The 7,615-nt window shown below is 36.7% G+C and overlaps 1 protein-coding gene across 7 annotated transcripts in view; it reads left to right on the top strand.

Annotated features, from left to right (window-relative positions):
- The window catches only part of PDE3B (phosphodiesterase 3B), a 95,795-nt gene that overhangs the window by 3,487 nt on the left and 84,693 nt on the right, over positions 1-7,615 (top strand). The window lies entirely within an intron of this gene.

The following is a 7,615-nucleotide window of genomic DNA, read 5'->3' as shown; positions in this document are numbered from 1 at the left end:
TGGCATTGTTTGAGTGGCAGCTGTCCTTCTGCCTTGCAGATTACTGTCTCTTGTTTCTCCCTCTCACCCTCTCTTCCTAGCTCCATGTAAGTTCACATTAGGTTTGGGTTGATGGGATTTAAGAAACCTCTTTTTACTGAAGAGAGAGCTGTTCAGTAGAGCCTGGAGGGCTGCCCGAAACGCTCAGTTTTCTTGAATGGAACTCTGTTGGTTTCTACCTCCCGGAAAACTTTTCAATGAGTCTTGTTTTTTGTAGTGCAAACTCCCCCCAGTGTGTGTGGGAGTTTGTTTTTATTTGGGAACTTGCACGTGAACAGAAGGAACATCCAGTCGTGTTGCAGATGGAACTGGCCCGAGGCTGCTGCAAGTGGATTATCAGCCCGTTATAGGAGGGAGAATAAGGGAAGTGTATTTAATAAACATGCAAGTGAACAGTTTCTGGAAAGTGCTTGTTACTGCCGAATCCTCCATCTACTACTATTGTGGTTGAAATTCATGGATACTAAATTAAATTTTCTAATTTTGCTTTGACATGTATTCCGTAATGCAATTCGTGTGATTGACTGTGAAATAGGTCTAAGGAAATACAAGGTGAATCTGAAATGGTGTAGTTTTCGAGCATTTCTTTCCCTGCATTTGCACAATAGAATAATACAGCGGTAATTGGTTTTGCACAAAAGGTTAAAATGCAACTATGCTGTAACAGGCTTCAGAAATAACTCGTTCAATAAGTTTCACATTATCTAATGCATACTATGAAAGAAACATTAAAATATTGTACTAGCAGTTAAGATATGTAGGGAATATTGTATAATAATTTACTTTCTCTGTTCCCTTCTGGATAGTAAATGCTCTCCTGTTACATTTGTCTGCAGTACAAAAACCTCAGAAAATGTGGTTTCATTAACCTTTCTAGATGATAGAAGATATTTGTTCTTATGCAAGTTACTAAATGCTTCCTTTGATATTCGGCTCACTTTCTAAAGGCATGCGCATATTTCAAGTTAAGGCATTTATTATTCTTTAAGTAACATCATAAATGTCAACCATAACTAAATACCTAGAGTTTATTGGCAGTACTTAAATCATAGGTGTGCATAATAAAATGTAACTGTTTGGTAGACTTCCAGAACTTGATATCTTTGTTATCACTAGAAGTGAACAGAAACAACAAAGAGATCTGAAGTTCTTTATTTTTCTAATAGTCTGTTATGCTTTACAATAAATATTTGTGCTTTATTAAGCACAGTTTAAATGGGATTCACAGATATGTGTTCTCTGCAGTATTTTATATGTGATTTTGTAAGGATAACACAGGTTAAATCCTCTGATTTCCTGTCTGACTTAGAGATCAGACATAGGAGAGCAAATAAAACATCAATTGGGGGGGGGGGGGGAGGAAGAAGTAAGCCCATAATGTGTGGCTTTATTTGAATAAACACTACTAGGTTTTTATATTGCTTCCTTGAAACAGAAGGAATGTATGCACTTAATGCTTTTCAGAGAGAGCATTTATTATGTGAATTTCCTTTAAGGACTGGTTGCATGATTTGCAGATCTTTATAAAACATTACAATGATTCTTTTCCAATATCAATATTTTAAGAGTGAGTTTAATGAGCATTATTAGGAAGATCAGTGGAGTACAAGGAAAATGCTGCAGGTCCACCGTGACAGGAATACTTTGATGAATGAGAGCTAAGTTGCTATTGTGATTGTTAGATGTATTTTGTATGCTTGTTATGAACCTCTTGCATGTAGAGGTCTGTATAAGCCTTGGCAAGCAGGGGCACGTAAGAACAAAAAAAGGCAGTTGTATCGAATCATAGAATCCTAGGTTGGAAAGGACCTCAAGGATCATCTGGTCCCACCTTTCTGGGCAAAAGCACGGTCTTGAGAAGATGGCCCAGCACCCTGTCCAGCTGAATCTTAAGTGTCCAATGCTGGGGAATCCGCCACTTCCCTGGGGAGATTATTCCAATGGCTGATTGTTCTCATTGTGAAAAAATTTCCTCCTGTGTAGATTTGAGTTACTCTTTGAGGAAAATAGGGAATGCTAGCATTGACCTCAAGTTTTCAGTTACTTTTTGATTTGAAATTATGCCTGACTCTATGTGTAGATAAATACACGAGAAAGTAATTATATTGAGTTGACTGGTTTTTTTTCCATTAATACGCTCAAGCCAACAATTCTATGGGGTCTGTGTGCATGGAGAGTGGAGGAGGGAACAGGTATGTGCAACCAGTAGTGTGTGCACACTGGAGTTGGATGGAGCTATCACTGTTTTCTGGGTTTTCTGGGGTAGAAGTGGAAAGAGGCCCTGTGACCACGACCCTGTAAATGCTTTCTAATTTGAGCAATCCTTATGACAAATATTTAGATTATTGCTTTCTGTACTTGAACAGGTATGGCAACTACAATGCTGGAAGGTTAATAAAATTAATTATCTTTATTCTTACCTTTTATATGAGTATCCATGCTCACCTTAGCCACCAAAGTCTACAAATTCATGTTGTGTGTGGCTTTTCTGCAGTACATATGGTTAACAGTGTAGTTTAAGGGGGGAGGAAAGAGTCTTGAATAGGTTATATCTTTAATTTTTTATGTGAGTGTACTTAAATGCCATTATCAAAATATATAAATACACATAGAAGGAAGCAATATGACTAAAATTAGGGTTAAAAATAACGAAAATGCAATGTCTTTTCTGAACTCTACTGTAGTAACACTTTTCCTGCTCACAGAAATTAGTATGTTTTTAGCAGTAAACAGGCTTTTTGTATTCTTACTTCAATATTCATCTTGGACCTATAGAGAAATTGCTTATTAGCAGTATGACTGCAATATTGATTGGTATTACAAATTTTGTATAGATGATGTTTTTATTGCATGTATTAATCAGATGCTAGTCTGTTAGCTGTACCTACTGCTGCTGGTATCAAAGGGATTATCTTCATTGACTGTTGCATATTTAGCACTTAATTTTATTTATTTTTTTTGCATGAAAGCCAAATCAGATTTGGGAAGCTAAAAGGTTCTTGTCAATACTGCAGATCTTGTAAACACTCTGTCTTGAAAAATATTGTAGTAAAACATTTTTTTTCTTTAACATGATGGTGAACGTGTATATGAGAGCAAATAACCATGTGTAGAAACTCATACATAGGAACTTTTCAGAATTGAGAAAGAATATGCAATTTCTAAAATTCATATTTTTCCTTGAGTAAAGAAAAGGCCTTCCTAATTAAATATACAGGATGTGTGTCCAAAACAGTCTGCTAACAGTGCTGACACTTTTCCTAGTTACCTGACTAGGTTCAAACACCTAGGAAGGCTGGGATATTTAGTGGATAAAGACTGCTTTTATATTGCACTCTGCTAATTACAGGAATAATTGTTCTGTGCTTAGGTTGTTGGATTGACCACCACCTCCCCAGCTTCTGGTCGAAGCTGTCTCGTACCTTTGATGCCTCACCCTAGGAAGATCAGGACTTGATTTCAGGAGTCTAAAATATTTATGTAACTTGAAATTAATGCAGTTCTTTATTTGCTTAGACAGTTTATATCTGTGTCTGTTACCCATTTGTGAAACTAGTTATACTTGGTCCTTAAGTACTCGAGGTATAGACTTTCTAGTGCAGAAGCTGGCTGTTAATATGTATTTTACAGTGTCTTGAAATTGTTAAATTCAGATACTCTTTGCAGCCTAGAAACATGTGACCCTTTCCCTGTTGATTGCAGCCAATAACATAAAATGTAACTCTTCTTCCTATGTATTTGACAAACTAGCTCTTTGAAATTTTAAGTTTTCCCCTAATGGTTACTATGACTTTTACCACAAGTACCTGCATGTCAAGATTTGTTTCTGTTGTTAACAGAATCTTCATATCTCTTGGGTTTTTGTTGTTTGTCTTATGAGGAAAATCAAGGTAGAAATGTGGGTGTATTGACCTGTGAATGTAATCAGTTTCAATGAGATGCAGCTGAGTGTGGGGAAAATACAAAGAGAAGGATTACATGGTGAAAGCAACAGTCTTGGAAAACTGTTTTGGCAACCGTATTTTGATGAGTAGGATTGTATTGTTTCTCTCTGGTTCTCTCTGACCAAATGACAAAATGTTTTGTGCTAGATGAAATGTGAAATGAGAAGACTCTTACCAAGAGTTGCATCCTTTTTTTTTTTTTTCCCCACCTCCTTTCTTTTTTTTCCATCCTGAAATTATATTCTTTAGGTATCATACCGGAAAGAAAGGATGATTTGAGCATGGTCTCCCCATAGACACCTGTGGAAAGGTCAGAGATTAAGATGGTATCCTCTAGCAAAGTGACCATTAGGACCATACAGTGGTTCATAGAGAGTGATAAAGAATGCTGTTAGGAAGACTGAGTGCAGTTAAGAACTCTGTTAGCTAAGTTTACCTTAAGCTGGTTTTTAGATAACCAAAACTTGGTGGCAGTTAATGTTCTGGACAGAAAAAGTATGCTAAAAGCAGGGAAACATATCTGTAAGTCATCAGCATAGCAAAGGGAGTTGACTGTTTCTGCAGGTGGGGTTTCCTGGAAAGAAAATGTAAAAGGAGAAAGGAAGGAGATCAAAGACAACTGCTGTGGAAATGCTGGAGAAATTTAGAGGAAGGTGAGGGTGGTGTGACCAGAGTGCCAGTAGGAAAGAAACAGAGGAAGCTGGGAGAGAAGGTTCCAAGAGCCGTGTGGTGGACTGTGACAAAGAGAAGTAACAGAATAAATGGGATAAAGTACTAATTTTCAGCTTTGACTAGGAAGACATTTTAAACTTATGAAAGAAAATTGTAGTGATGAGGAACAAAAGGTTCCCAGAAGAGTCTCTAGAATGGCAAAGAGGACAGCCTCTACACTGCAGTTCTTGAACAGTGTATTCTGTAAGGTTAAATATGAAAGGGAAGAGAATTACAAGGAGCCAGGTGTATTTTTCCTGAGGAAAAGACTCATCTTTTGACACAACATATATGTGTGCTCATACATGTCTGACAGTACCATCCTAATAGTTAAACTTGACCAACTGAACTGACTGAATACTATGACCTTAGAGGTTTCAAAGATAGCAAATTGCAGCAAGTTTTATGAAAAAAGGTGAGTGGGATGTAAAGAGACCCTATGGAATATGCCCAACACAGAGCAAGTCTGCAGTGTCATGTCATGAGTGAATACCAGAGCTGGTGTGCAAGAATTCTGTTAAAGTCTGGGCCTTATTTGACATTTGATAGGAAAGTTATATTTTTTTAAAAAGCTTTTTTCCTCCTGTTTTAGTTTTCTGATACCTAAAAATGAAAACTTCATGTAGCCTTACCATCATTCAAACAAATTACTGATCAAAGCCACCTCTAACTATCAGGTGTAGTGTTCAGAAACTAGTTGCTGAAGGTGGAAAAAAGTAAATCTTGTACTTTTGTTCAAAGGTAAGGATTATTGGAGGGAAACTGGAAGATGTAGTCTGTTCCATCATTGATGCAAAAACTTCCAGAGGAAAACAGTTGAGAAACTTCTGCCTGCCAAATGAGGCCCTCCCAAGGGAGGGCAGACCACAGGAGGCTACAACCGTAGAATATTTTGTTGGAATCTCACCCATTTTTCCAGGATAAATCTATATGGAGAGAGAATGCTGAAAGTATAGTTTAATATGAGAGTAAAAGGGAGTGAAAGGAAATGTTGAATTTCAACTGACTTTTTCAGTGGGTGAAAACAATACTTAGCAAGGTGAAATGACACAACAGAATAAATTTTAATGGAAAAAAATTGGAGACTTTTCTGCAACTCAATAGTGGGAATGAAAATTTAAGGTAAAAGTGAGGACTTGGACTGGTTAGGGCAGACTGTGTAATATATGAGTGAATGTTAGTGAAGCATAAAAAGGATCAATAACTTTAAGGATCAAGTGGAAGTACAAGAGTACTAGAGCCTTTCAAACAGACAGGAACCACAGACACTAATAAATTAGAGTTCACAGGGTAACAAGTAAACAGACAGATGATGGTATTTGGGACGGGGAAGTGTGACAGAAACAGATCGGAGAGATCTGTCCTTAAGGAAGACCAGTTAGGTGAATGGCTTTATTAGCGAGTGTGACAAAATGAAGTGTTCTGGGAACTAGAGACAGCATAACAACAAATGATTGCTGAAATAAAATTAGTTTGCATAGCAGTTTTATGTTTGAAAATGGATCATACAGCTTTGGGAAAGGACATAATTAATATAAATACAGGCAGCTAGTGACCAGGAGTACATTTTGAAGTGTTTGGCCATCTCTACTTTTTCATAGCTTTTATATGTAGCATGTTTCTTTGAAACAAGTGCAACTTCACTGGGAGAGGGACAGAATGGATATCCAAGTAATGTTTTTGTATTTCTTTGGTAGTTCAATATTTACGAAAACCAGTGCTGCTGTGCAAAACATTCACAACTACCAATGCTAACTTCACATTGTACAGGAGGTGTGGAAAAAGCTAACTTATTTCCAATTAAATGGCTAATTGAATGGTAATGCTGACAAGTTTTGTTATCCTGCACTGAGTTGCCAGCATTAATGTTTCTTTATGCAAACGCAAATACCTTCACTAAGTTAAAGGTGTATTTGCAGCAAATGTTCCATGTGTTGTTCATTTGATAAATGTTTGCTTTATGGAATGTTAAATGATCTTTTTTCCATATAAGTTACTATTTTTAAGCTATTCAAGGTACCATAGAAAATGTACCATGTGAAGCTGTATTTGGATGCTTTGGATTTGGTTTTGAGAGATCCTCCCTCTTTTATGAAGAACATTCCAGGCTTTTTGGTGTGAATTAGCAATATAGGTACGTTGATTTAGCTATATCTATGCTGGTAAGAGTAATTGAGAAATACACATTTGGTTTAATTTGGGCTGAGTACTTTCAGTATGGTCAAAACAGCCAGTGCTGCTTCCCCGCCCCAGAGGAACTGTACAACTGTTAGATGGTGATACAGCAAGCCTGTGTCACACCTGTCTGTTTATTATCAGTACAGGTTTATCAGTAAAGTTCATAATATAGAATAAACTCTTCTGAAAGTGTGTAAAACTTAAGGTTTGCAGGGGGAAGTTTTATTGCTTTTATTGAAATAACAGCTTAACAATGACTCCCTGCACTATGGTATTAGTGTGTCTCTTTTAACCTTCGTTATTGGTCATGTTACATTTTCTTACTGATTAGCTTAAACTTTTTTAACGGGACAGGAGCTATACTAAAGGCTAAAAAAGGTATTCTTATACTAGGCTCACTGTCCACATATTTAGCATGATTTTTGTTCCAATGTGACCTAAAATTAAAGGCCTGTATTTATATTTAGGGTGTTTTTATTTTTCTTAGAGTCAGTTTAATATTTCAGATTCAATCATAACTTGTTTTCTGGATTTATTTTTTCTTTTCCTCCTCAGCACTTTTGTGTGATACCTGTTTGACACTTCAGGAATGTAGTTTTGTTCCTTCTGTCTGGTAGATTATCTTAAAGGGATTCTAAATTTCTAGGTACTCTAAGTTACTAATATATGAGAAGTAGTACAGGGGTTTTTTTAAGAACAGGTATCAGTGAGTTTTTCTAGTACTTTTGGCTTTCCAGAACAGT

The sequence above is a fragment of the Balearica regulorum genome, chromosome 5 (assembly GCF_011004875.1).
Source record: "Balearica regulorum gibbericeps isolate bBalReg1 chromosome 5, bBalReg1.pri, whole genome shotgun sequence".
NCBI classification, from domain to species: Eukaryota; Metazoa; Chordata; class Aves; order Gruiformes; family Gruidae; genus Balearica; species Balearica regulorum.
This window is presented reverse-complemented; position numbering and strand designations above follow the sequence as displayed.